This window comes from Caretta caretta, chromosome 6 (assembly GCF_965140235.1).
Source record: "Caretta caretta isolate rCarCar2 chromosome 6, rCarCar1.hap1, whole genome shotgun sequence".
Taxonomy (NCBI): domain Eukaryota; kingdom Metazoa; phylum Chordata; order Testudines; family Cheloniidae; genus Caretta; species Caretta caretta.
Window position 1 is genome coordinate 57,183,605 of NC_134211.1, and position 25,915 is coordinate 57,209,519.

Genomic DNA, 25,915 nt, shown 5'->3' on the forward strand with positions numbered 1-25,915 from the left:
AGCGGAATCTTGCTGCATATTACTTTTAATTTCTTTTAATATGTACTGTGCATTCCCATAGTACATGGAGGCCTCATTGTATTGAGTGCTATACAAACATAAGACATGGGCCCTGCCCTGAAGAGTTCACAATCTAAGTTGATCAGTGACATGTGAAAGATGGGATAAGAGAGAGAGAATCATCTGCTTATAAATGTATTTTGTTTGTATGGTTATAAATAGATCAAGTAGAAACATCAAAGTAACTCTAGTTGCCTGTCATGCCATCACTGGCTGCTTTTTATAGCTGTCATGGCAGAGGTGGGTCCTGGAGGATGTGAGAAAAGAGGACAGTGCTCTCATGCACCAGATGTAAATTGGCAGCGCTCCACTGAAGCCACGCAATGGAACCCAGGAATCATGACACTTGCTCTAACCACTCTTCCTCCCATCCTTACCTTTACCACCCTATCCCTCAACCCCCAACCTCTTTTTGTAGGGTTACACTGGGGACCCTTCTTCTGTAAGTATTTGGGTGATTCTGTATAGATTTGTGCTGGGCATACTTTCAAAGGTTCATATTTATGATAAACCCTCAAAATAGGGATTACCCCAACCTCGGGCCCAAACAAAGGCCTTAAAGTAGTCCGCAAAATAAGATGCTTCTATGTCATTGTCCCAGACATGAGGGAATGCTGGGACGTGCATTAATGGCAGGCTGGGACCATTGCTATTTCCAACTGATACCTCCAAGTAAAACAAGTGACTCTTTTTCCCTTCACCTGGCCACACCCAACTCTGTCACATGAAAATCCATTTCTATTATAAATCATTGAGCTGAATTTCTAACAGCAGTAAAAGGCCACCTGAAATAGATCGATAGAGAAGTTAACAACCAGTTTGTTACACCCGTAATAGCTGATCATATACCCTTGGCTATTAACTGCAGGCAAGGACCCGGTTCTGGGGGATAACTGGCAACATAAACAATGGCCTCATAATAGAGAATGAACTCTAGGGAAGGGACAAAGCCTATTCAGCTGCAGAAAAAGGTGCTAGTTTTGAACAGCATCCAGGGGCTGCCATCAACCAGGTAGAAATTGGTCAGCTGCTGTGCAGGAAAGGAGATCTGAGAGCTGAGTGGACAGCATCAGTCTGAATTCAGTGGGCCCTATCCAGAAAGGCGCTCGAATGCCATGGTGAGGAATTTGGTATAAATTCCTCAGGAGATAGCTAGAGAGTTCAGATTGGGATCCAGGTCAGTCTTTTTTGATTCAGCCCATTACAGAAACAGGAATCAACCATGAAGTTGATCCAGAGACAAACTTTTACAAGATTTGTGGATGTTAGGACCTGGGAGTCAGTGATCACACCCATCATAACTGGAGTCTCCCGGCTTAATATATCTTGGACCATGTGTTCAGAAATGAGCACCGACATTGTGTTGGCAGAATGTGTGTGCGTGATCACAAATGGGTTATTCCAGGAGCTTTCGTGGGGGCAGATGAATGCCGGTGCATAGCAGGCATGTGGTATGTGCACAAACTCTTTTAAACCATTTGGCTTTTTGTGTGGTGGTGGTCGATATTTAAGAGGGTTTCTTGCATGAGAATGCCGTAGTGTAAGGTCTGTCTGTCAGTAGGAGGAGAGTCCAGAAAAGGCCCATTGGGGGTGTCATAAATATAAAGGGAAGGGTAAACCCCTTTAAAATCCCTCCTGGCCAGAGGAAAAATCCTCTCACCTGTAAAGGGTTAAGAAGCTAGGATAACCTCGCTGGCACCTGACCAAAATGACCAATGAGGAGACAAGATACTTTCAAAAGCTGGGGGGAGGAAAAAACAAAGGGTCTGTCTGTGTGCCGGGGACAGAACAGGAATGGAGTCTTAGAACTTAGTAAGTAATCTAGCTAGATATGCGTTAGATTATGATTTATTTAAATGGCTGAGAAAATAAGCTGTGCTGGATAGAATGAATATTCCTGTCTGTGTGTCTCTTTTGTAACTTAAGGTTTTGCCTAGAGGGATTCTCTATGTTTTGAATCTAATTACCCTGTAAGGTATTTATCATCCTGATTTTACAGAGGTGATTCTTTTTACTGTTTCTTCTATTAAAATGTTTCGTTTCAAGAACTGAATGCTTTTTTCATTGTTCTAAGATCCAAGGGTTTGGGTCTGTGGTCACCTATGCAAATTGGTGAGGATTTTTACCAAACCTTCCCCAGGAAGTGGGGTGTAAGGGTTGGGAGGATTTTGGGGGGAAAGACGTTTCCAAACAACGTTTTCCCAATGAACCCAGATAAACGTTCGGTGGTGGCAGTGGAAGTCCAAGGGTAAAGGGTAAAATAGTTTGTACCTTGGGGAAGTTTTAACCTAAGCTGGTAAAAATAATCTTGGAGGGTTTTCATGCAGGTCCCCACATCTGTACCCTAGAGTTCAGAGTGGGGAAGGAACTTTGACAGGGGGTTATTTAAATTGAGGAAGATTGTTCTTGCTTTTTTAAAACAAAAATAATATTCCAGGTATTGATCCCATTTTAAATCCTTGCTGGGATCAGGATGTGCGTTGAGTGTTCTCTAGCAATAACATCACCTTTACATGTGGGCTCCTAGGTACCACAGTCCAGGGTTGCCAACTTTCTGATTGCAGAAAACCGAACATCCTTGCTCTGCTCCTGCCCCAGCCCTTCTCCAACGCCTCGCCCTCTGCTCACTCCATCCCCCCTCCCACCCTCGCTCACTAGCTCATTTTCACCGGACTGGAGCAGAGGGTTGGGGTACGGGAGGGGGTGAGGGCTCTAGCTGGAGGTGCAGGCTCTGGGGTGGGGCTTGAGGATGAGGGGTTTGGGGTGCAGGAGGGAGCTCTGGGCTGGGAGGTGGGGCCAAGGAATTTGGAGTGCAGGAGGTGGCTCCAGCCTGGGGCAGGAGTGTGGGAGGGGGTGAGATCTCCAGCTGGGGTTGTGGACTCTGGGGTGAGGCCAGAAATGAGGGGTTCAGGCTGCAGGAGGGGGCTCTGGGCTGGGCAGGGGGTTGGATTGCAGGAGGGGGTGAGGACTCCAGCTGGGGGTGCAGGCTCTGGGGTGGAGCTTGGGGTAAGGAGTTTGGGGTGCAGGAGGGAGTTCTAGGCTGGGGCCGAGGGGTTGGAGTGCAGGAAGGGGCTTGTGACTGGGGCAGGGGGTTGGAGTATGGGAGGAGGTTCAGGGTGCAGACTCCAGATGGCACTTACCTCAGGCAGCTCCCAGAAGCAGCTGGCATGTCCCTGTGGCCCTTAGGCACAGGGGCAGCCAGGTGGCTCTGCACGCTGCCCTCACCCACAAGCGTCGCCCCCGCAGCTCCCATAGGCCGCAGTTCCCAGCCAATGGGAGCAACGGAGCCAGCACTCAGTGTGGGGGCAGCGCGCGGAGCCTCCCTGGCCACCCCTGTGCCTAAGGGCTGCAGGGACATGCCAGCCAGTTCCAGGAGCCACACGGAGCCAGGGCTGGCAGGGAGCCCTGCCTTAGCCCTGCTGCGCCACCGACTGGACTTTTAACAGCCCGGCCAGCAGTGTTGACTGGAGCCGCCAGGATCCCTTTTAGACCCGGCATTCCAGTCAAAAACCAGATGCCTGACAACCCAACCCTAGTAAATACTAATAAAAGTGATGGGCCTGTTTGGACTGGAGAGGTGAGTTGGTGGGATTCCTGTTGCTGTGATGGCTTCTGATTAAATCATTGCCACTCTGGCCCTTCCCCAGATAAGTTTGTTATAAAAGGAAGTGAGGAAAGTAAAAGGTAGATATGCTTTCTAATGGCTGCTCCGCTCAAGATGGAGCAGTGCATGCTGGGACCTGTAGTCTCTGAAGGTTGCACTTTATACTAGGAATAAGGGCAACAGCAAGCTCCATTTGGCCTACAGGCTGAGTTTGGGCACTCTGATGTGAAGCTAAAGGAGTGGCTGACAGGCAGATCTTGCAGCTCAATGCAGTGGCATCTGGAAGTACCCCTATGTAGTGTCGGTGAAGAAACCAACCATCCTGCCCTCCTAGCTGCAATGTTTGAAGCACTGCGGGTCATGGGAGGGGTATGAAAAAAGAAAAATAAAGGTCCTGGGAACTTACTGCCTGGGTGGATAGATGGACGGATTTTGGATAAGGCCACCTTGGCCCAGTGTGGGGTGAGGATGTTGCAGCAGAGTCAGAAATGGTATTTCAGTGGGAATTTGAATTCAGCTGAGTTATTTGTGACTCTGTCTCCAGCACCTGTTCCTGCGTCCCTCTGAGCAACAATCCACAGCATGTGTGTAGTGGTGGTGGGGCGCCCAGTATTTCCTCACGTTTTACAGCAGCAAAAACATATCCGCGTAACACGGCTGGGCTTCATCAGGGCACTGAGGCTAATAAGTTTCTTCTTAAATTGCAGGTCTAAAAGGCTGGTGTAGTTGTTGAATTGTTTTCTCTTTGGGCCATTTGCTCTCAGGAATATCAGTTGGTATTTTCAAAAAGAAAAGGAGTACTTGTGGCACCTTAGAGACTAACCAATTTATTTGAGCATGAGCTTTCGTGAGCTACAGCTCACTTCATCGGATGCATACCGTGGAAACTGCAGCAGACTTTATATACACACAGAGAATATGAAACAATACCTCCTCCCACCCCACTGTCCTGCTGGTAATAGCTTATCTAAAGTGATCATCAAGTTGGGCCATTTCCAGCACAAATCCAGGTTTTCTCACCCTCCACCCCCCCACACAAATTCACTCTCCTGCTGGTGATAGCCCATCCAAAGTGACAACTCTCTACACAATGTGCATGATAATCAAGTTGGGCCATTTCCTGCACAAATCCAGGTTCTCTCACCCCCTCACCCCCCTCCCAAAAACCACACACACAAACTCACTATCCTGCTGGTAATAGCTCATCCAAAGTGACCACTCTCCCTACAATGTGCATGATAATCAAGGTGGGCCATTTCCAGCACAAATCCAGGTTTTCTCACGCCCCCACCCCCATACACACACAAACTCACTCTCCTGCTGGTAATAGCTCATCCAAACTGACCACTCTCCAAGTTTAAATCCAAGTTAAACCAGAAGATCTGGGGGGGGGAGTAGGAAAAAACAAGGGGAAATAGGTTACCTTGCATAATGACTTAGCCACTCCCAGTCTCTATTTAAGCCTAAATTAATAGTATCCAATTTGCAAATGAATTCCAATTCAGCAGTTTCTCGCTGGAGTCTGGATTTGAAGTTTTTTTGTTTTAAGATAGCGACCTTCATGTCTGTGATTGCGTGACCAGAGAGATTGAAGTGTTCTCTGACTGGTTTATGAATGTTATAATTCTTGACATCTGATTTGTGTCCATTTATTCTTTTACGTAGAGACTGTCCAGTTTGACCAATGTACATGGCAGAGGGGCATTGCTGGCACATGATGGCATATATCACAGTGGTGGATGTGCAGGTGAACGAGCCTCTGATAGTGTGGCTGATGTTATTAGGCCCTGTCATGGTGTCCCCGAATAGATATGTGGGCACAGTTGGCAACGGGCTTTGTTGCAAGGATAAGTTCCTGGGTTAGTGGTTCTGTTGTGTGGTATGTGGTTGTTGGTGAGTATTTGCTTCAGGTTGCGGGGCTGTCTGTAGGCAAGGACTGGCCTGTCTCCCAAGATTTGTGAGAGTGTTGGGTCATCCTTTAGGATAGGTTGTAGATCCTTAATAATGCGTTGGAGGGGTTTTCAGGGGACACCATGACAGGGCCTAATAACATCAGCCACACTATCAGAGGCTCGTTCACCTGCACATCCACCACTGTGATATATGCCATCATGTGCCAGCAATGCCCCTTTGCCATTTACATTGGTCAAACTGGACAGTCTCTACTTAAAAGAATAAATGGACACAAATCAGATGTCAAGAATTATAACATTCATAAACCAGTCGGAGAACACTTCAATCTCTCTGGTCACGCAATCACAGACATGAAGGTCGCTATCTTAAAACAAAAAAACTTCAAATCCAGACTCCAGCGAGAAACTGCTGAATTGGAATTCATTTGCAAATTGGATACTATTAATTTAGGCTTAAATAGAGACTGGGAGTGGCTAAGTCATTATGCAAGGTAACCTATTTCCCCTTGTTTTTTCCTACTCCCCCCCCCAGATGTTCTGGTTTAACTTGGATTTAAACTTGGAGAGTGGTCAGTTTGGATGAGCTATTACCAGCAGGAGAGTGAGTTTGTGTGTGTATGGGGGTGGGGGCGTGAGAAAACCTGGATTTGTGCTGGAAATGGCCCACCTTGATTATCATGCACATTGTAGGGAGAGTGGTCACTTTGGATGAGCTATTACCAGCAGGATAGTGAGTTTGTGTGTGTGGTTTTTGGGAGGGGGGTGAGGGGGTGAGAGAACCTGGATTTGTGCAGGAAATGGCCCAACTTGATTATCATGCACATTGTGTAGAGAGTTGTCACTTTGGATGGGCTATTACCAGCAGGAGAGTGAATTTGTGTGGGGGGGTGGAGGGTGAGAAAACCTGGATTTGTGCTGGAAATGGCCCAACTTGATGATCACTTTAGATAAGCTATTACCAGCAGGACAGTGGGGTGGGAGGAGGTATTGTTTCATATTCTCTGTGTGTATATAAAGTCTGCTGCAGTTTCCACGGTATGCATCCGATGAAGTGAGCTGTAGCTCACGAAAGCTCATGCTCAAATAAATTGGTTAGTCTCTAAGGTGCCACAAGTACTCCTTTTCTTTTTGCGAATACAGACTAACACGGCTGTTACTCTGAAACCAGTTGGTATTTTGGCTTTGCAACCAGAACAGCCCGATAACTCTGCAAGTGGCTGGGATTCTCTTGGCATAGGTGCTGCTGGAAAAGGTGACTTTATTGTTCCCCATGTAAATGTGTCACAGCACAGACAGGGAAAACACTTTGCAGACATGCCATGGACAATGGAATTCCTGAAACCCTTGCACGTCATCTTCCATTGACATATCTGTCTGTCCCAGAACACATCCGAGAGCAGCTGTATTAAGGAAAAGTGTGCCTATGGCTGGAGGTCCAGCAGGTCAAGCTAATACCCCCCCACCACTGCCCTTCTGAACACAGCAGGCTCTTCCCACGGCTATAGGCAAACTCATGGCTTTGGCTCTGGGAAAGGTTTCTAATCATTCTTTGTTTAGCCCAGTCATGAAGAGAAAATTCCCAGTATCGGTTTTGAGAGAGAAGGGCCAGATTTTCAGCAGTGCTAAGCGGATGATCCGGATCAAGTCAATGGGAGCTGCAGATGCTTGGGCCCCTGTAGATCTGGCCCGTAATTGTCACTGTTGCTTGTTGTCTGAAGCTTCTAGGAGGATTTTACAAATTATTTCCTTCCCTGCCCATAATTTTTACCTCCTCCTTCCCCTGTGCCCCAACTTCCTTAATGGGGAATCTTGCTTTGTTTGCCTTCTCTGCCCTTCTTAGGTGATCTGTTTCTGCAGGGCTGGGCAGAGTTGATAATTAACTTGTGCTCCCTCTACTGCCTGGCTAGTTGTGTACCAGCAAAGTGCACAGTAATTGTAGGTCCTACGTATTATTTTCAAATTCTCAGATGGAGTGGATTTGAAAAAAGAAACTACTGAATAATCTGAGATTCAACATAGGGTGATATCATTCGTCTGTACTAGTAGGAATGTGTTGAGCACCTCCAGGCAGGCCAGCCTTCAAGACCGGGGGAGGAGTGGGGTCATGACAGTCGCAGGCAGTGTCAGCTTGACATCCAAAGGTCAGTTCATATCCTAGAGACTATATGGCCTTTGAGGGCTGATTGATCTGATCTATGCTATAGGAGTATGGGTTAGAAAAAGTAACTTTGTTTTTATCTCTTTATGCCAAAGAGAAACATGCCATATGTTGTCATTAAATATCCATGCTTCTCCAGTCCTCCCTATCTTTACCACTGTCCCCACCATGTATGCAGCAGGATTTATAGCAGTATATGAAATGGGTCACCTAGTGGAAAGGTAACCTGCAGAAAGGGTCTTGTTTGACTGCCTTTCTCCCATTGCCTGGAGATATGCCCTGCAGACTGAAGTCCATCAGCAAACAAGGATGGTCAGAAAGCAGAATGGTGAGGGTCCGAGACCTTCAACCCACAGGGCACTATGGAAATACTTCAGATTTGGCCACTCTTCTCCAGGCAGTTACAGGAAATGCCCAGAGATAGTGTCAAGACTGATTCAGGAATCAACCAGCCAAGAGATGTCTGGGGCTTCTCCACTCCTTAGCTTGGGCTTAGTTTCCTCATTGCCTGCTTGGTGGGAGTGGGGAAGGAAAGCAGCCGTAAGTTAGTGCAAAACCTCTGGAGTGGAACTTGAGAAGTGCATCTGTCTTCAGGAGGAGGAGGAGGGAAGTTTAATGCTGTCATCTCTCAGTTATTCTGGATGTTTCATCCACTATTGGAGGGAGAACTTCCTGAGGGAGGCCTAAATATCCAGTCAGCTCTGAGAGCAAAACCAGCCCCCAACTCCACTGAAAAGCTGCCTCATATGTCACAGCAGTGATGGTTCCAAGGCATCTGCGGCCTTAGTTACTGAAGGATTGACTGCTTGAGTAACTACATGGAAGTTGAAGAATACAGTCCCTGTTGCAATATTGGAATCTCCCTTGGCCACAAATGATCCAAAAGAGCCTGCATGCAAGATACAGGAAGATGGGTGTGGAAGAAATTTTCACTCTAAGAGCGCTTTTACATACCTAGGAAGCAGCTGTTTGTCTGTGCAGCACAAGGAAGGGAGATTTGTTGTCCCCTTGAACAATGTTAGTACCGCCTTAATTTGTGTATTCAGCTCTTAGATACCATGGTGATAGGCTTTTCATAACAATATTTTATATAGCGCTTTTCATCAGTAGACCGTAAAGTGCTTCACAGTTTTTAATATGTTTATCCTCACAACACACTTGCGAGGTAGGGAAGTGCTATTGTCCCCATTTTGGGGGAGGTGGAGGGTATGTGTGTTTAGAAGTGATAGAGGGAAAGGGTGAATTTTGGGACAAGGGGTTTACCTTTGGGTATCCCTTTTGCTCTGGATGAGGTCAGACAGTGGGACACATGAGACATGAATTGGTTGTGTTCTTTCTCTTCCAGCTTTGCTGCTGGGGAGGAGCATTCTAGCCACTCATCTGCCATCTCCCTGATCCCTGCCCATGCATGGGTGCAGCACTCTCCTCTCTAAAGCTGGCAGGCTAAGTTTATAAACAAGCTTTTGAGACTTAGCCACTGAATGTGCCATATCGGCAGAACAACAGTGGGCTTCCCCTGGCTCTAGCACCTGCCAAGTGCGGCACTGCACTGGGGTGGGCAAGCGTAGCTAGTCTTGCAGCCCTGATGAGTGTAATGTGTGATCAGAGCAGTCTGTTCTTTTCCTGATGCCCTTTTAGCTCAAGGAGTCATGTAAAGCTTCTGAGACTGACTGGGCAGCTCCCCTGATTACAGTATTGCTAATGCCAAAAGCTCAAAAACTGTGTCAGACCCCAAAAAATCATGAGATTTGTTTTCAAAGAATGTTTCAGTCTTCTTTTCTCTCTCTTTCTCTCTCTCGATTTTTGAGCTCCCCCCGTGGGAATCTGACAATTCAACTTGGCATTTCTGGTCCACTTGTTGGTGACAACCATCTTGATGCAAAGCAACAGCATTCACTACCCAGATACTACAAAGAAGGGAAGAGCAATGGCAGCTAAGACTGTAAACCAGCTTCCATCCAGCTGAATTTTGGGATTAAGGGACAGGACGGCGATAGAACATGACTGTTTAAACAGAACTTGTGGAGTTATGCTGATAGATGCATAACGAGTAGTGTGAATTTTGGCCCCAAACTGTAGGAGCTCTCACTAGGGGCTCGAACTGCGACTGGGGCTCCATTGTGTTAGGCACTGCACAGACAGTCCCTGCGCTGGAGACCTTGCAATCTCATGGAGGTGAGCTTGACATAGGAGCACTGACATAGGAACTGGCACTTGCCAAACTCATCTCACATATGGGCATGCAAACATTCATTAGATGGAAACCAGTTTTAATTAGGGCTGTTGATTAATGGCAGTTACCTCATGCGATTAAATAAAAAAAATTAATCATGAGTAAAAAAATTAATTGCAGTTTAAATTGCACTGTTAAACAATCGAATGCCAATTGAAATGTATTAAATATTTTGGATGTTTTTCTACATTTCAAAATATATTGATGTCAATTACAACACAGAATGCAAAGTATACTCTGCTCACTTTATATTATTTTTATTACAAATATTTGCACTGTGAAAATGGTAAACAAAAGAAATAGTATTTTTCAATTCACCTCATACAGGTACTGTAGTGCAATCTCTTTATCGTGAAAGTGCAACTCACAAATGTAGATTTTTTTTGTTACATAATTGCACTCAAAAACAAAACAATGTAAAACTTTAGAGCCTACAGTTCCACTCAGTCCTACTTCTTGTTCAGCCAGTCGCTAAGACAAACAAGCTTGTTTACATTTACAGGAGATAATGCTGCCTGCTTCTTATTTATGTCACCTGAAAGTGAGAACAAACATTCACATGCTACTTTTGTAGCTGGCATTGCAAGGTCTTTACATGCTAAATATGCTAAACATTCGTATGCCCCTTCATGCTTTGTTCACCATTCCAGAGAACATGCTTCCATACTGATGATGCTCATTAAAAAAATAATGTGTTCATTAAATTTGTGACTGAACTCCTTGGGGGAGAATTGTATGTCTCCTACTCTGTGTTTTACCCACATTCTGCCATATATTTCATGTTATAGCAGTCTTGGAGGATGACCCAACATGTTGTTCATTTTAAGAACACTTTCACTGCAGATCTGACAAAATGCAAAGAAGGTACCAATATGAGATTTCTAAAGATAGCTAGAGCACTCGACCCAAGATTTAAGAATCTGAAGTGCCTTGCAAAATCTGATCAGGACAGGGTGTGGAGCATGCTTTCAGAAGTCTTAAAAGAGCAACACTCTGATGCAGAAACTACAGAACCTGAACCACCAAAAAAGAAAATCTACCTTCTGTTGGTGGCATCTGACTCAGATGATGAAAATTAACATGTGTCAGTCCTCACTGCTTTGGATCATTATTGAGCAGAGCCCATGATGGACGCATGTCCTTTGGCATGGTGGTTGAAGCATGAAGGGACATATGAATCTTTAGCATATCTGGCACGTAAATATCTTTCAACGCTGGCTACAAGAGTGCCATGTTCTCACTTTCAGGTGACATTGTAAACAAGAAGCGGGCAGCATTATCTCCTGCACATGTAAACAAACTTGTTTGTCTGAGCGATTAGCTGAACAAGAAGTAGGACTGAGTGGTCTTGTAGGCACTAAAGTTTGACATTGTTTTGGTTTTGAATGCAGGTTTTTTTGTGAATAATTCTACATATGTAAGTTCAGCTTTCATGATAAAGAGATTGCACTACAGTATTTGTATTAAGTGAATTGGAAAATACTATTTATTTTATTTTCACAGTGCAAATATTTATAAAAAATAAATATAAAGTGAGCACTGTACACTTCGCATTCTGTGTTGCAATTGAAATCAATATAATTGAAAATGTGGAAAACATCCAAAAATGTTTAAATAAATGGTATTCTATTATTGTTTAACAGCACATTAAGTGGGATTAATTTTTTTAAATGCTTGACCGCCCTAGTTTTAATCCTTGTTGAGCTGGGCAGGAGTTAAACTGGTGACCTGTAGGTGGAAAACTCTATAGCTTATTAGCAATACCCTGAGGCTGCCACTCCCCCAGGAACACTGATGTGACACCTTTTGAGAATAAGGCTTGCTTTCTGGAAAGAAGTTTACTAAATCTATGTTCTGCCCTTTAGGAGTTTACACAGGCAGGGTCTTCCACTCTCTGGAAACACAGTCAAAATGTCCTACACACTGCTGTCACTCTCAAACACACTCTGGACTTGTCTACACGAACACTTAGTTCATAGTAAATGGGGGTGTGAATCTACCGCATTCTTGCCTGCTGCCCACTAAGTGTTCATGTGGACCTTGCTGATGTGCACTACAAGTTCCCTGGTGCACTTTAATCTACTCCCGTTTCAAAGCAGGTCGATCAAAGGGTACTAGGAAACTTTTAGTGCAGGGCAGCAGGGTCCACGCAGACTATTAGTGTGCAGCAGGTTTGTGAGGGATAGATTAACAGCCCAGCATACCACCAACCAAGTGTTCATAGAGACAAGCCCTCAGCCTCCCACAAGCCTGTTCCAGAAGGGACAGCCCCTGTTAACCAATATACAAGCACTAGAAATTGCAACAGAAGAATAAATATTAACACAACAATGAAAGTAACTTCTAAGCAAAATGTTTTACAATATAGAATCATTGCAACAATTACTTCAGGGTCCTTACACTAGCTCTTATACATGTATTTTTTCTACTTCTGGTGTTCCACAGCAGAGTCTGAACCCACAAACTTGAGACCCACAGCACAGTCCTCTTCTACTGCAGCAATAGAAGTGAGTGGGATTCCCTACAGGGATACTCAACACACACGTTGTGAGTGGGTTACACGAGTATATCTGAAACAAAGACTGGGCAGCAAGATTCCTGATTTCTAGCTGTGGAAACAGTTTGTAGCAGGGCTGGCCTTACCATGAGATGAACTGAGGTGGCTGCCTCAGGTGCCAGACCGGGGGGGCACCACTAGGACCCAGAGTGTAGAAAATTGTGTCTGCTGCTGGTGCATATGTATTCTCTCTGCTCTAGATGCACAGAGATGGTGGAGTGCTGAGCTGGAGGAAGGAGGGCACAAGAGACATAACAGGCAGGCAGGAGAAAAGGTGAGAGGGAATAACAGAAAGCAGCAGGAGCTGCAGGGAGAGAGAGGAGGAGGAGGAGCCTCTTATGTACCTCTCCAGCACCCCCAGGAGCCTGGACTGATTAATCTCAGGGAGCTTCCTGTTTCCTGCTGCTTCCCTGAACCCACTTGAGGAGAACAGCCAGTCAACTGAAGTAGTAGGAGCCAGTTAGGCCCTTAAGATGCTGATATCTTCCCTCATTCAGGCCCTGCTACCAGCCTGCTTATTTGTCCCCTTCAATTGAGTGTTGAGAGCCACTATAGCTGACATAGAACAGCAGTCATGAGTGAAAGAAGAAAATGCCCCCCTGGGGCAGCATTCAGAAAAAGAAAGAAAGCAAAGGAAGCTTTTCTATCTAAGCAGGAAGGAACTTTCCTACGATACATAGACACAAATGTTCACGGTGAGCCTTCCGGCCCCAGTGAGGATGTGAGTGGTGAGGAGATGCCTGATCTTCCAGTCAGTCAGTCAGAGTGCAGGTGACCTGGCAGCTACTGCAACATCCATATCTCCATCTCAAATGGATGTAACCATGCACATTCCTGAAGAAAAGTGTAGATCAGAGAAGAGTGTGGTGGAGGCACAAGAAACAGCTGCTGCTGAGTTTAGTTCCTTAAGTCTAGATGATCCAGGACTGTGGACCCACTTGAGTGGTAGCCTGAGGGACTTCCTTGTAGTGGATGGGCCACAGCAAGTGAAAAACTTCATGTTCCCCAAAGACCATGAAAATAGAAGTTTCCATCCAACACATTACTGACGTGAAATCCCCAGTGGTGACAAAGTGGAGAGGCCATGGCTTATGTACTCAAAAACCCAGAATGCTGCATACTGTTTTTGTTGCAAACGCTTCCAGTCTAATGTTCCAGCCACGTTGGGTTCTACAGGAACAAAGGACTGGAAAAATCTGGCTAGAAATCTGGTATGCATGAGAAGGCAGCAAATCACCAGAGAGTATTCCGTAGGTGGAAAGAGCTTGAGATGAGACTAAGGTTAAAGGACACCATAGACGATCAGCATCAAGAGAAGATTGCACCAGAGTCTCTTTACTGGCAAAATGTTCTGAAAAGGCTCATTGTCATTGTGAGAACGCTTGCAACCCAAAACCTAGCACTGTGTGACACTTCAGATCAGTTGTATGTGCCAAACAATGGAAACTTCCTTAAAATTGTAGAGCTGATGGCTGAGTTTGATGGCTCCATGTCTAGTTGGCAGCCGGTATCAAGTGGAGTGCCCCAAGGGTCGGTCCTGGGGCCGGTTTTGTTCAATATCTTCATAAATGATCTGGAGGATGGTGTGGATTGCACTCTCAGCAAATTTGCGGATGACACTAAACTAGAAGGAGTGCTAGATACGGTGGCAGGTAAGGACAGGATACAGAGGGACCTAGACAAATTGGAGGATTGGGCCAAAAGAAATCTGATGAGGTTCAACAAGGATAAGTGCAGGGTCCTGCACTTAGGACAGAAGAATCCAATGCACCGCTACAGACTAGGGACCGAATGGCTAGGCAGCAGTTCTGCGGAAAAGGACCTAGGGGTGACAGTGGACGAGAAGCTGGATATGAGTCAACAGTGTGCCCTTGTTGCCAAGAAGGCCAATGGCATTTTGGGATGTATAAGTAGGGGCATAGCCAGCAGATCGAGGGACATGATCGTTCCCCTCTATTCGACATTGGTGAGGCCTCGTCTGGAGTACTGTGTCCAGTTTTGGGCCCCACACTACAAGAAGGATGTGGATAAATTGGAGAAAGTCAAGCAAAGGGCAACAAAAATGATTAGGGGTCTGGAACACATGACTTAAGAGGAGAGGCTGAGGGAACTGGGATTGTTTAGTCTGCAGAAGAGAAGAATGAGGGGGGATTTGATAGCTGCTTTCAATTATCTGAGAGGTTGTTCCAAAGAGGATGGTTCTAGACTATTCTCAGTGGTAGAAGAGGACAGGACAAGGTGTAATGGTCTCAAGTTGCAGTGGGGGAGGTTTAGGTTGGATATTAGGAAAAACTTTTTCACTAGGAGGGTGGTGAAACACTGGAATGCGTTACCTAGGGAGGTGGTAGAATCTCCTTCCTTAGAAGTTTTTAAGGTCAGGCTTGACAAAGCCCTGGCTGGGATGATTTAATTGGGGATTGGTCCTGCTTTGAGCAGGGGGTTGGACTAGATGACCTCCTGAGGTCCCTTCCAACCCTGATATTCTATGATTCTATGGTACTCCAGGAGCATCTAAGAAGAGTCATCACTCAAGAAATGTACACACACCACTACCTTGGAAAAACAATTCAAAATGAGATCATACAGTTACTTGCAACAAAAGTCAAACAGAAGATTGTGGCAGATCTGAAGTCAGCAAGATATTACTCTGTTATTCTGGACTGCACACTTGACATCAGCCATACGGAACAAATTACTTTAATGGTGTGTTTTGTAACAACAACAGAATCTAGTGAAAATGTCCCTGCAATGGTGACTGTCAGAGCATTTTCTAGAATGTATTGACATTGATATACTACAGGAGCTGGTATGACAAATGTGCTTCTTAAAAAGCTGGAAGATACGGGACTTGCGATAGCTGACATGAGAGGTCAGGGCTAAGATAATGGTGCCAACATGAGAGGAAAGAACAGAGGAGTGCAGACACGGATCCGAGAGTTAAACCCTCAAGCTTTTTTTGTCCCATGCAGTTCTCATTCATTGAACTTGGTGGTCAGTGATGCAGCATCTACTTCTAGTGAGGCTGCTTAATTTTTTAATGTAATTCAAAGCATCTATGTATGTTTCTCTGCATCAACTCATCAATGGCAAATTTTGAAGCCACATCTGGGAACATCCTCTCTGACATGAAACCACTGAGTGCCACATGATGGGAAAGTCGAGTGGAGGCGATAAAGCCTATCAAACACCAAATTGGGAAGAGAGATGATGCCATAGTTGCCATTATGGAGGATAATGCTATGACAGGAACTGTTCGTGGGAGAATAGTGGCAGAGGGAAATGGAATCACTAGAAACATACAAAACTTCAAATTTCTGTGTGGCTTAGTGTTGTTGCATGACATATTGTTTGAAATAAATGTTGTAATCAAGAGACTCCAAGGTGTTGACCTTGATATATCTGGAGCAATGGAACAACTGGACAAAGCAAAGTCATACCTACAGCCTTACCGGTCAGATGAGGGATTTCAAAATGTTCTGAAGAGTGCACAGAAGTTGGCAGAGGAACTTCACACTGAAGCTATTTTCCCACCCATTCAAGAATACAAGAGTCAGTGAAGAAGACATTTTGATTACAAGGCATGGGATAATCCCATAAGAGACCCCAAACACCAATTCAAAGTTGAATTCTTTAACCAGGTGCTAGATTGTGCAATACAGTCAGTTAAAGAACATTTCATACAGCTCAAGGAACACAGCAGTCTATTTGGGATATTGTATGATATTCCAAAACTCCTCAGTATACCTGAAGAAGACCTACACCAGCAATGCAGGGCACTAGAGACAGTGTTGACACATGACGACATGCGCGATATTGATGCGAGTGATTTAGGTGACGAACTGAAAGCCCTTTCAAGGTACATTTCAGCAAGATCAACTCCAAAGGCTGTTCTGGAATATATGTGCACAGATAAGATGACCACCCTCTTTCCAAATGCTTTTGTTGCTCTGCGCATACTTCTGACACTTCCTGTAACAGTTGCCAGTGGAGGACACAGCTTCTCCAAGCTGAAGTTAATAAAAACACATCTACGCTCTACAATGATACAGGAAAGGCTGGTCAGCCTTGCAACCATCTCAATAGAGCATGAGCTGGCCCAGACTGTGGACCTTCAGCAGGAAGCAGTTCAAATCTTTGCAACCAAGATGGTACGGAAAGCACCACTTTGATTATTCAAACAGATAAAAATGCCAGTGTTTACTATGCAGACAAGAAAAGTTACATTTGCTGTTCAGGCATTTGAAAGTTACGTGTTACTTAAAATTTTTGAACAAGGCATTTTAAGTTGTTAGTTCTCCTTTATTAGGGTAGGTAGCAGAGCAGTACCATGAGAGGAGTGGAACAGGAAGAAGGCACAACTGAGACCTTTCAAAGTTTTGGCCCAAACTTTGGGGTATGGGGGGGCGTCATTTGAGCTCCCCGCCTCAGGTGCCAAAATGTTGTGGGCCGGCCCTGGTTTGTAGTCTAGTAGTTGCAGACAGTATAATCTATTGTAACAACAAACCATTTAGGTCATCTGCAGGGACTGAACGTAGGACCTCTGGTGTAAAAGCATGAGCCTCTGCCACTTGAGCGAAGGAACCTGATCTCTTTGTGCTCAAGCAGTAGCAGAATCATAAACCTCTAAAGTAGGTCAAGCTGTTAGACACAGAGCCGTACTGTGTTAGTGTGGGTTATAGAATCATCAAATTTGCCATGTTTCTGCTGAAAGACTCTGGCAAAGTGGATGAGCCTTGAAACTGTTCTAACTGAGATGTAGGTTCTACTGCTAGGCCTGCCTGAAGTGTCCTTGTCCAAGCTCTCAGATGTCTTGCCGGTGAAATGGGTGAATGACGGGTACCTCTTCAAAGGTAGCCATATGAAGCCTTGTTTAATGAGGGGCACAGACATAGTAACAGCCGTCAGTGGAAGAGCTAGTACTAGAAGTCAGAATCTGTGGGCTTGCATTTCAGGCCTCCGTCCCTGTCAGGTGAGTTCTGCTGCTGTCATATGCCAGCAGCAGGGACTGAAATTATGTTACTACCAATAAAATCCTCAGATGTGGCAACTCATAGCCAGTGTGGGACAGAGGAGGCTGGAGCCTGCAGGGATCTGTGAATCTGCCATAGGCTAAAACCCACCAGGGAGTGCCAGGGCATAGAAGAAGTGCCATTTCTTCTAGCAGGTTGAAGTATGTTGTTTACTCCCATTGTTTGTCAAGCCCTCCTAGAAGCATGACAATGACCTTTATTTCTCGCCAGTTTTTGTCCTTTCACAAATAATTATTTTTCTCCTGTGTTTATATCTGCGCTGAATTAACAGGGCTGTTTTTAACTGGAGCCGCTAGCTTGTTTAGGGGCTTTTCATTCCAGATACCATAAATATCTGCTAAAAACAGCTCTGAGCACAACTACTACCACCAAACCAGTGGGGCAGGGAGGGGACACAGAAAATGGAGTTTGCATGGGTCTGACAAAAAAGGAGGTTTAAAAAAAATCTCTTCAGCTGAGTGGCAGGTGATTTTTAAAGAAAATAACATCTAGATTCTGAAAGCTTTATCCATCAGATTATAACAGTTTCATGCCTCTGAGACTCTGTTGAGCCCTGGGACTGCTTTGTGGGTTTGTTTGGTGATTCAAATGTGGAAAATAATAATATTTACTGCAGTCACATCTAAAGACCCCAACTTGAGATCAAGGCCCCATTGGCCTAGCATTGCACATGCACAAGTAAGAGATGATCTCTGCCTCAAAGAGCTTACAGTTCTAAATCTCCTAGTGGCCATGGGACCCCAGCAGGAAGATAAATAACATGGGTTTCGGATGCGGATTTAGATTATCCATTCCCACTAGGCCTTCAACCAAAGGCTTTGTCTGATGCAAGAGCTCAGAGACTGAACAGGGAAGATAAGCTGATGGCAGACTGGAACCACTGAAAAAATTAGGTTCAGCCAAGCTAGGTTTGAGGCTTTTTAGTGCTTACAGCACGAGAGAGAGGGAGACTACCTATGGTAAAGTCCGGTTGCTCGCAACCCCTCGTCGCTGTGACATGCCTTAGTTATGGGTTAATGTGGCTCGCCCTGGAAATTGAGATGGTGGGTGGATGGGTGTGCAGTGATGTAACTGGGTGCCCCTGCGAATTTTTCAAGGGCAGATTGAAATCAGAATCCTTTTAGGATCTCCTTCGACAGTATCACCAGTCTTTTGGCATACTGTAGGTACCTGAATGACCTGCCCAGCCAGCCACACAAGTTCTGGCCTTCTGCATCCATTGTACATTGGGAAGAGGAGGAAATGTTACTGTGCTGCAGACCCTTTTAGGAAATGGCTTGTTGAGATTTCCTTCCTCCTAATGCTAAATTGTGAGTGGGGGATGCCACATTTAGCCTGCCAAAGGCCCCTAATGTGGGCCCATCTATATTATAACCTCTACCATGTGATAGGAGATGTTGTTTATTTGTATTATAATGTGCATAGATGCCACAACAGAGATCAGGGCTCCAGTATGCCAGGCACTGTACAAACACAAAAGGAGACAGAGTTGCTACCCTCAAGAGTTTGCAAATGAAATAGATAGGATGGATGAACAACTCAGGCCCAGCAAGGGGAAGTGTCTTACCCAAGGTTACACGCACGTCAGTGGTCAAGCTGAGAATGGAACCCTGGTCTCCAGAGTCCCAGTCTAGTGTCCTACCCCCTAGACAATGTTGCTTCTACTGGGTTGTTTCTGAACACAGTTACCTTTTGTAGTGCAGATGGAATGTTAACCATGCTAAAGACTTGAGCTGTCCTCAGTTCAAAGATATAGTTAATGTCCAATCTAGGGTTGCCATCCATCCAGGTTTTACCCAGACAGTCTGGTTTTTGGCTTCTGTGTCCGGGTACCATTTAGGGTTGCCAGGTGCCCGGTTTTCAACAGGAAAGTCCGGTCGAAAAGGGGACCTGGCAACCCTAAATGGCATCTAAACCAAAAGTCTGCTTACTGTGGGGTGGGGGCAGGCACCAGGCCATTAACCCACGCCAGCCCCTGCTCAGCTGGGACTGCCTCCTCCCTGCAGGCAGCCTTCTTGAGACGATCCAGTGATGGGGCAGGAGAGCAGCGAGCAATCAGGGCAGGGCCTTGGGAAGAAGAGGCAGAGCAGGGACAGGGTGCGGGGAAGAAGAGGAGCAGGGCATGGCCTTGGAGCAAGAGGAGGAGCAGGGGCAGGGCCTTTGAGGGGAGAGGTGGGGCACAGAGCAGGGCCTCGGGGGTCCAGTTATCAGCAATTAGAAAGGTGGCAACCCTAGTCCCATCTAGCCTACAAAAGTAACCATGTCATAACCAGGTACTCTGCAGGTGGGCCCTTAGCAGTAAAAGTGTGGAGCTGGAATGGAAATAGTGTATCAGGAATCAAAAAGGAACAAAACACCTTCCAAAATGTATCAGACCAGCCACTATCCCCTGGTTGAAGGCTACCCTCCCAGTTCCTTACTTACAGCAGTGACTAAATGCAACACAGATCCTCACACTTACATAATCAGAGTTTACACTGCTTCACGCTCAAGGCTCAGCTGAGGAAAACAAGCCACTCCATCTCACTGTTCGTTTACCCTCCTGAACTCTGTCTTTGAGTGCTTCAGGGTAGACACTACAGCAGCTAATAACCTCACAGGGCATGTGCAGGGAACAATTAAAGCTCATTGTGCCAGGATTGGGAGACAGCCACCCCCATTTTGCTGAGTGCAGCAGCCTCCCGTGCGGCCGGTGACAGTGAGCGGCAAGCATGTCTCACTGATTGCAGACCCCGTGAGTTAACATGTAAAAATCAATGGCTAAACTCAAGCTGGCATTTTTGGGCCTCTTGCTAATGGCAGCCATTTTGGTGGAAAGCAACAGCATCCATTGCCTGGATACCACAGGGCTGGGGAGAACAAGGCAGCTGAGACTGTAAACCAGCTTCCATCCAGCTGCATCATGGGATTAGGGAGCAAAGCAAGGCACAGGATTATAACATGACTGTTCAAACAGAGAGCTAGTTGTTAAATAGAAAACCCTTGCACTTGGCATTGGGGTGTCTTGAACCCCAACAGCACAGTACGGAGGGATGAATGAACTGCAGTTCCTTCAGGGGCTGCAGGGTGGCGCTATGGCTCATTACAGATGCCACCAGGATGGGTCCGGCAGGACTCTTCCAGCTGCACATGAGAGACTTAAAAGTAGGCAGTGTCCCTGATGCAGGAGTTTTTCACAGGTTAGAAGGCCTAAGCTGTGGTTTAGTTTGTGAGATACAGCTACCCCTGTGCCCGCACATCAGAAGCTTTCTGTCTCTGCTGCATCTGCCTGCTCTGGAGGCTGTTGCTTATAAGGGAATGCATTGCCAGACTGAAAAGCTTGGAGACCGAACTCCTTTGTTTATCCCCAGAACAGGCACAACACAGCAGCAGGGCAAGTTTCTGTCGTTGTGCCTGATCTCTCATTGGAGACATCCCTGATGAGATAAATGGGAAGTTCGGTCTTTGGCATCTCTGCCAAGACTATCCGTGGGATCCAGTCAGTGCCAGGTGTGATGATACACTCACAACACTTCCATATTCAAAACACTGCACCAGTATGAGCTAATTAACCCTCACAACATCCTTGTGAGTTATGGGTAAGTATCAGGTGCAGTCCCCGTGTTTTAGATGGGGAAACAGACACAGCATTGCCAAACACTCAGAATCATGAGTCCGGGCCCAAACAATCGTGAGATTTTGTATAAACCATATATTTTGGGTTCTTTTATTTGCCTTCTGTTTTTTGAGCCTTTAGGAAGCACTCAAGTCCTGTGTTCAGGGATTTCTCCACAACCATGAGTCTAGAAACTTATTTTTTTAAACGTTTCACACAAATTCACATGACTCCAAGAGGTGGGGCTTTAAGAAAAATACAAATAATCATGGGGCTCATGATAAATCAAAGTTGGCAACATTGCAGACACACAGAAAGAGGAAGCGACTTGCCCAGCAAATCAGTGTTGGGGATGGGATTACAACTTCTAACCAGCTGACTCCCAACCCCATTAATTCCTCCAGACCCTGCTACCTAATAGTGATTGTATGCTAGACTGAGTCCTCCCAACTCATTTCACATTGATCACCAAACAGTAACCAGAAGCAGATAACCTCTGATGCCTACCAGCTTAGATTAGATTTGAACTAACAGCCCCATCTTTTTGAGCCAACCAGCCTGCCTCTCCTGCCCCCTGAAACCTAGGACCAAATGGAAGACAGTGCCATAGATGAGAGAGGCTTTGTTTCCCGTTCCCTGAGCCAAGCCAGTCCCTCTAGCCTGGGACTGGATTGAAATCAGTGTTCTAAAAATGAAAGGCCCTGTATCCCATTCCTAAACACTCTCCTCACCTGCCCCTGCTCTCTCTCATAGGTAAGCGGCAAGTACAGCTTGCACAAATCCTCTTAGAGAGAAGGATTCTCTTTGTCCATCCTATCAGCTGAGGGAAGGAGTAACCAGGGGTCCAGTCGCACTCAGCGCTAACATAGCATACAGTTTTGTCATTTCATGTATAATAAATAAATGCAAAACCCCAGGCATTTGCTGTGATGCCTCTGAAAATTGTGTGTGTCAGTTCCAATGTGCACATCACCATCCTAACACAACTCATATGCTCTTTACAGTTTGTTTTCATTATCGGGTGAGAAAGTGTGGCTTTGTCTGCAGACCCAGCAGGTAGATTCACTGCTCTGTACAGACCCCAATCAGGATTGCAAAAGGCCCTGGCTAAGGATGAGAGTCTATTGTGTGTGGGTGCTGACCTCAAAGCAGAGAATCAGCATACATGCAGAGGTGCTTTTTTCCCTGTCTTTTTCCTTCCCTTCTAAATTGGCTTGGGGTGAGGTGAAGCTGAAGGGATCCTCGGAAAGGCCAGATCGTTGATTGAAAGGAAAAGGCGTAATGGATGGTGAAGAGCGTTCATCAGCAGGATGGGCTGCAACAGGCTCCAGGGAATAGCATTCTGCCTGCACTCTGGCTGTGTGTCTGTCTGTCTCTGATTATTGTGTGTATTTTCATCTCTGCTGTCTCTCTCTCTCTTAATCTGGGCTCCTCTGTGACACCAAGATGCATAGCTCACTCCATTGTCTGAGAGACTAATTTGCACTGTAAATCTGATGCTTATCTTACATGACAGCTTACTATGGGGCTTACTGCAGTCCTGAAGACAAGCTATCCAGAGACAGCCAGGGAGCTTTAGACAGGTTGACTGGGATGAAAGATGTGCTCCCACCCTGGCGCACTCTCATCTACTCCCCGGTCAGAGCTTGGGCTTTGTCCCTTGCATTTTGCTGTAACCCATTTTAAGAGAGTCAAAAAATAATCCAATCTGAGTCGAAGTTTGGATCACGACACTCATCAGCTCGGGGGTAGGAAGTCAGAGCTCTGAAATGCTGTTGGAGCGGCCATCAGTTTACCAAAGGTGAGGGCTCCACCCTTGCTTCCTGCTGCTCATCAAAGTTAAGCAACACAGGAGGGCTAGAATCCAAGTGCTGGCAGCCACTTTAGTCTTGGTGATCTCTGAGTCTGGAATTCCTAGAGCTTGCTACAGCATTGTTGACTTTGTGCCTAGCATAATTAGAAGGATTCGTTGTTCTTGTCTTAACTCCTTAATGCTTCCTGACACTTTCTCCAACACTTTTCAGTTCTCTGCAGGCCATGTGGCATCTTAACGCGTCTCATATGCATGTGCCGCCTCCCTTCTGGTCCCCAGGCTATTCACCTGAAGGCTTCCATATCTCATCTGATCAGTTTGACTCTAGTGTTGATTGGAAATGGGGACAGGACACAAAAGCTCCCACATCGAGGCCCATCACTAAGCCATTATCATGGAGACCTACTAGAGGGCTTCGTGCCCTGAGCTTCAGCAGCGTGATCCCCTCCTGGGACAAGTAGGCTTGTTGCCCTCCATGTCTAGAGAAGGTGGCACATGTAGTGCACTTCTGAGGGATGATACAGCACAGTGAACACAAGACTCCAGTGATCCCATCCCATCATAGAAGGGTTAGTACTTGTGAGACTAAAATGGAACCAGTGCCAACTTTCACCCCTCCCTCAAAATGGACCTGCTCTGAGGTGTGGTTGATTTTCTGTGCTCCTCTTTTTCATACATCCCTGCCTTTCCTAGTCCAAGTGAGAAGCCAAAGCACCAAAATTGCTATACCAGACAGGCTGCTTTTTATGGGGGAAGTAGGTTCCAACTAGACCAAAAATGGAGTCCTGGCATCTTTAACTGCTCCCTGCCCCACAGGAAGAGAAGGGCTTTCTTACAAAAGCGCAGTGTTGCTCTATGGCAGTGAGCCCACTGGCCTGTTCCTGTAGAACAGGTGGAATTTTAATCACTTGGGACTGTACCAGAAATCATGCAGAGAGCATATTCTAACCCAGTTTTGCAGACTGGTTACGTCAGATAAAGATCTGAATATCAGGGGCTTATCCAAACCCTTTGACACCAACAACTCCTCCTAGCAAGTGCACTGCCCCAGAACTTAGCTGCAGGCAACTGATGGCGCCTCCCAAGCAACTTCCATGAAAGCAAGCAGAGCACCCAAAACTGTCTAAGTCAAGAAGGCTCCAACATATGCCAAGTAAGAGACCTGATGAGGTGCAGGGACTAATCCAATTTTAAAAGCACCGTGTAGCTATTTTTTGTAGAAGATCCAGAACCACTCCCTTCCCCACTGAGTGACAGTGGCACAGCCTGTTAGCAGTTGATCTGATGGGCTGAAGTTTAGTCTGCAGGTGCGCTTAGACTATGCGGAACACGCGGGGACCTGTTTCACAGCTGCACTAAGGAGCCCCTTTGTGCCAAGTGCTATGACAAATATCCCAAGACAGTCCATGCTCCAAATAGCTCACGATTCAAGGGAATGACAAAAAGGAATAGGTGGGCAAAAGAAATGTGGATGGAGGTGCAGGGTGGGAAGCAAAAGTAACAGTAAATGGAGCAGGATTGGCATAGAAGGCATAACTCTGATGTCTCCATCAGCCACAGTGTGCAGCATCTGAAGACCTTGCCATGCTATTAGCTATTCAGCCTCTGCTTTCTGAAGTTCCCAAGCCCTTCACTTGCTAGCGAAGGAAATGCACTGACAGAATCAATATCAGCCACAATCTGCATGGAAATGAAAGTGGGTGGTGATATCAAAAGGGTTTTTCCAAGTAGAATTTCCTGTTGCCTGGAATATTATTAGTATTCCAAGTGGAACACTGTTGACTAGTTGAGCTGAGTTAATAGATATGGGGGTCCCTCTTGAAGAAGCAGCGATCATTGCAGCATGGTTTGTGTCTGTGAGCACGACCTAATGCGTGAGACATAAAAATCCCTATGAAGATCCAAGGGGACAGACCACAGCCAGCTGTTGGTTAGCTACACTAACCTGTTCTTCCCTTGTCCAGCCGCTTGGGCTAGTGTGAGTGAATGGCCTGTAACATCTTGCCATAAGTGACCCATCTAGCCACTCTCAGTCCGGGGATGTGGCTAGGAATGGGAAGCAGCATTTTGCTGGGGATTCCCCTGCTGAATGGCTCTGAGTGGTCTCAGCCTTTTGTTTGTGGCAATGTGTTCCAGGCCAGTTCCTTTGCATGTCCCATGGACTGTATAAACATTAACGGATCTCGCTGCTGAGCTCTGAAGAGCCTCTCTCTTCAGAGTGCTTACAAAATCTCTGTGATTCTCCTTGCCAAGTGACTGACTAATTCTGACAGAATTCCTGGCTTGGGCTTTGTACGGACACATCATTATTATGCAGGCTTTCAGCAGCCTGCCGTTCATCTCCACAATTTCCCCACTTCCCAGAACATGGGGAACACATCCCAATAAAAGCCCTCCTGCTGCATGGTTTTGCTTTATCAAAATGAGTCCATGTGTGTTAGCTATCAGCCCTCTAAGCTGGCGCTGGGTTAGAAAGGACTTTACTGTTGCAGGACTCCAGTGTTTCCAGAGGGAGCTTTCTCTCCTATCCAGCAAGACTCCTTTGCTGTTTTCTTGTGGTTGTTTCTAACATGTCCCGTGTATAGAACTGGCAGCAAATAAGAAATCCTGGCACCTAAAACATCCCACCCCTCTCCAAAAAAACAGTTACCACTTTGCTGCCTGCATCCAGTAGTGGCAGTGGACACAAGCTGAGAGGGGGTATGTGGAAGGCAGCTTCAGAGTTGAAAAGTTAGAACCCCATGAGTAGCAGCTTGGAACTAACCAGCTCCTCAGCCCTGGCAAATTGTGAGCATTGCCCCACGCATACCATCAAGAGAGAAAACTTCTAAGTGCCCACCAGACAGGTGGCATTTCAGCCATTATAGCTCTGCAGTTCTTGCATCTCATGCTAGCAATTCCTTTGCTTTACTAGCAGTAGTTAGTGTGGAGGGGAGAGGAATTATGTCCCTT

The 25,915-nt window shown here is 46.0% G+C and overlaps 1 protein-coding gene across 2 annotated transcripts in view; it reads left to right on the plus strand.

Annotated features, from left to right (window-relative positions):
* Positions 1 to 25,915, plus strand: part of LOC125638118 (transmembrane protein 263-B) — a 308,802-nt gene that overhangs the window by 280,395 nt on the left and 2,492 nt on the right. The window lies entirely within an intron of this gene.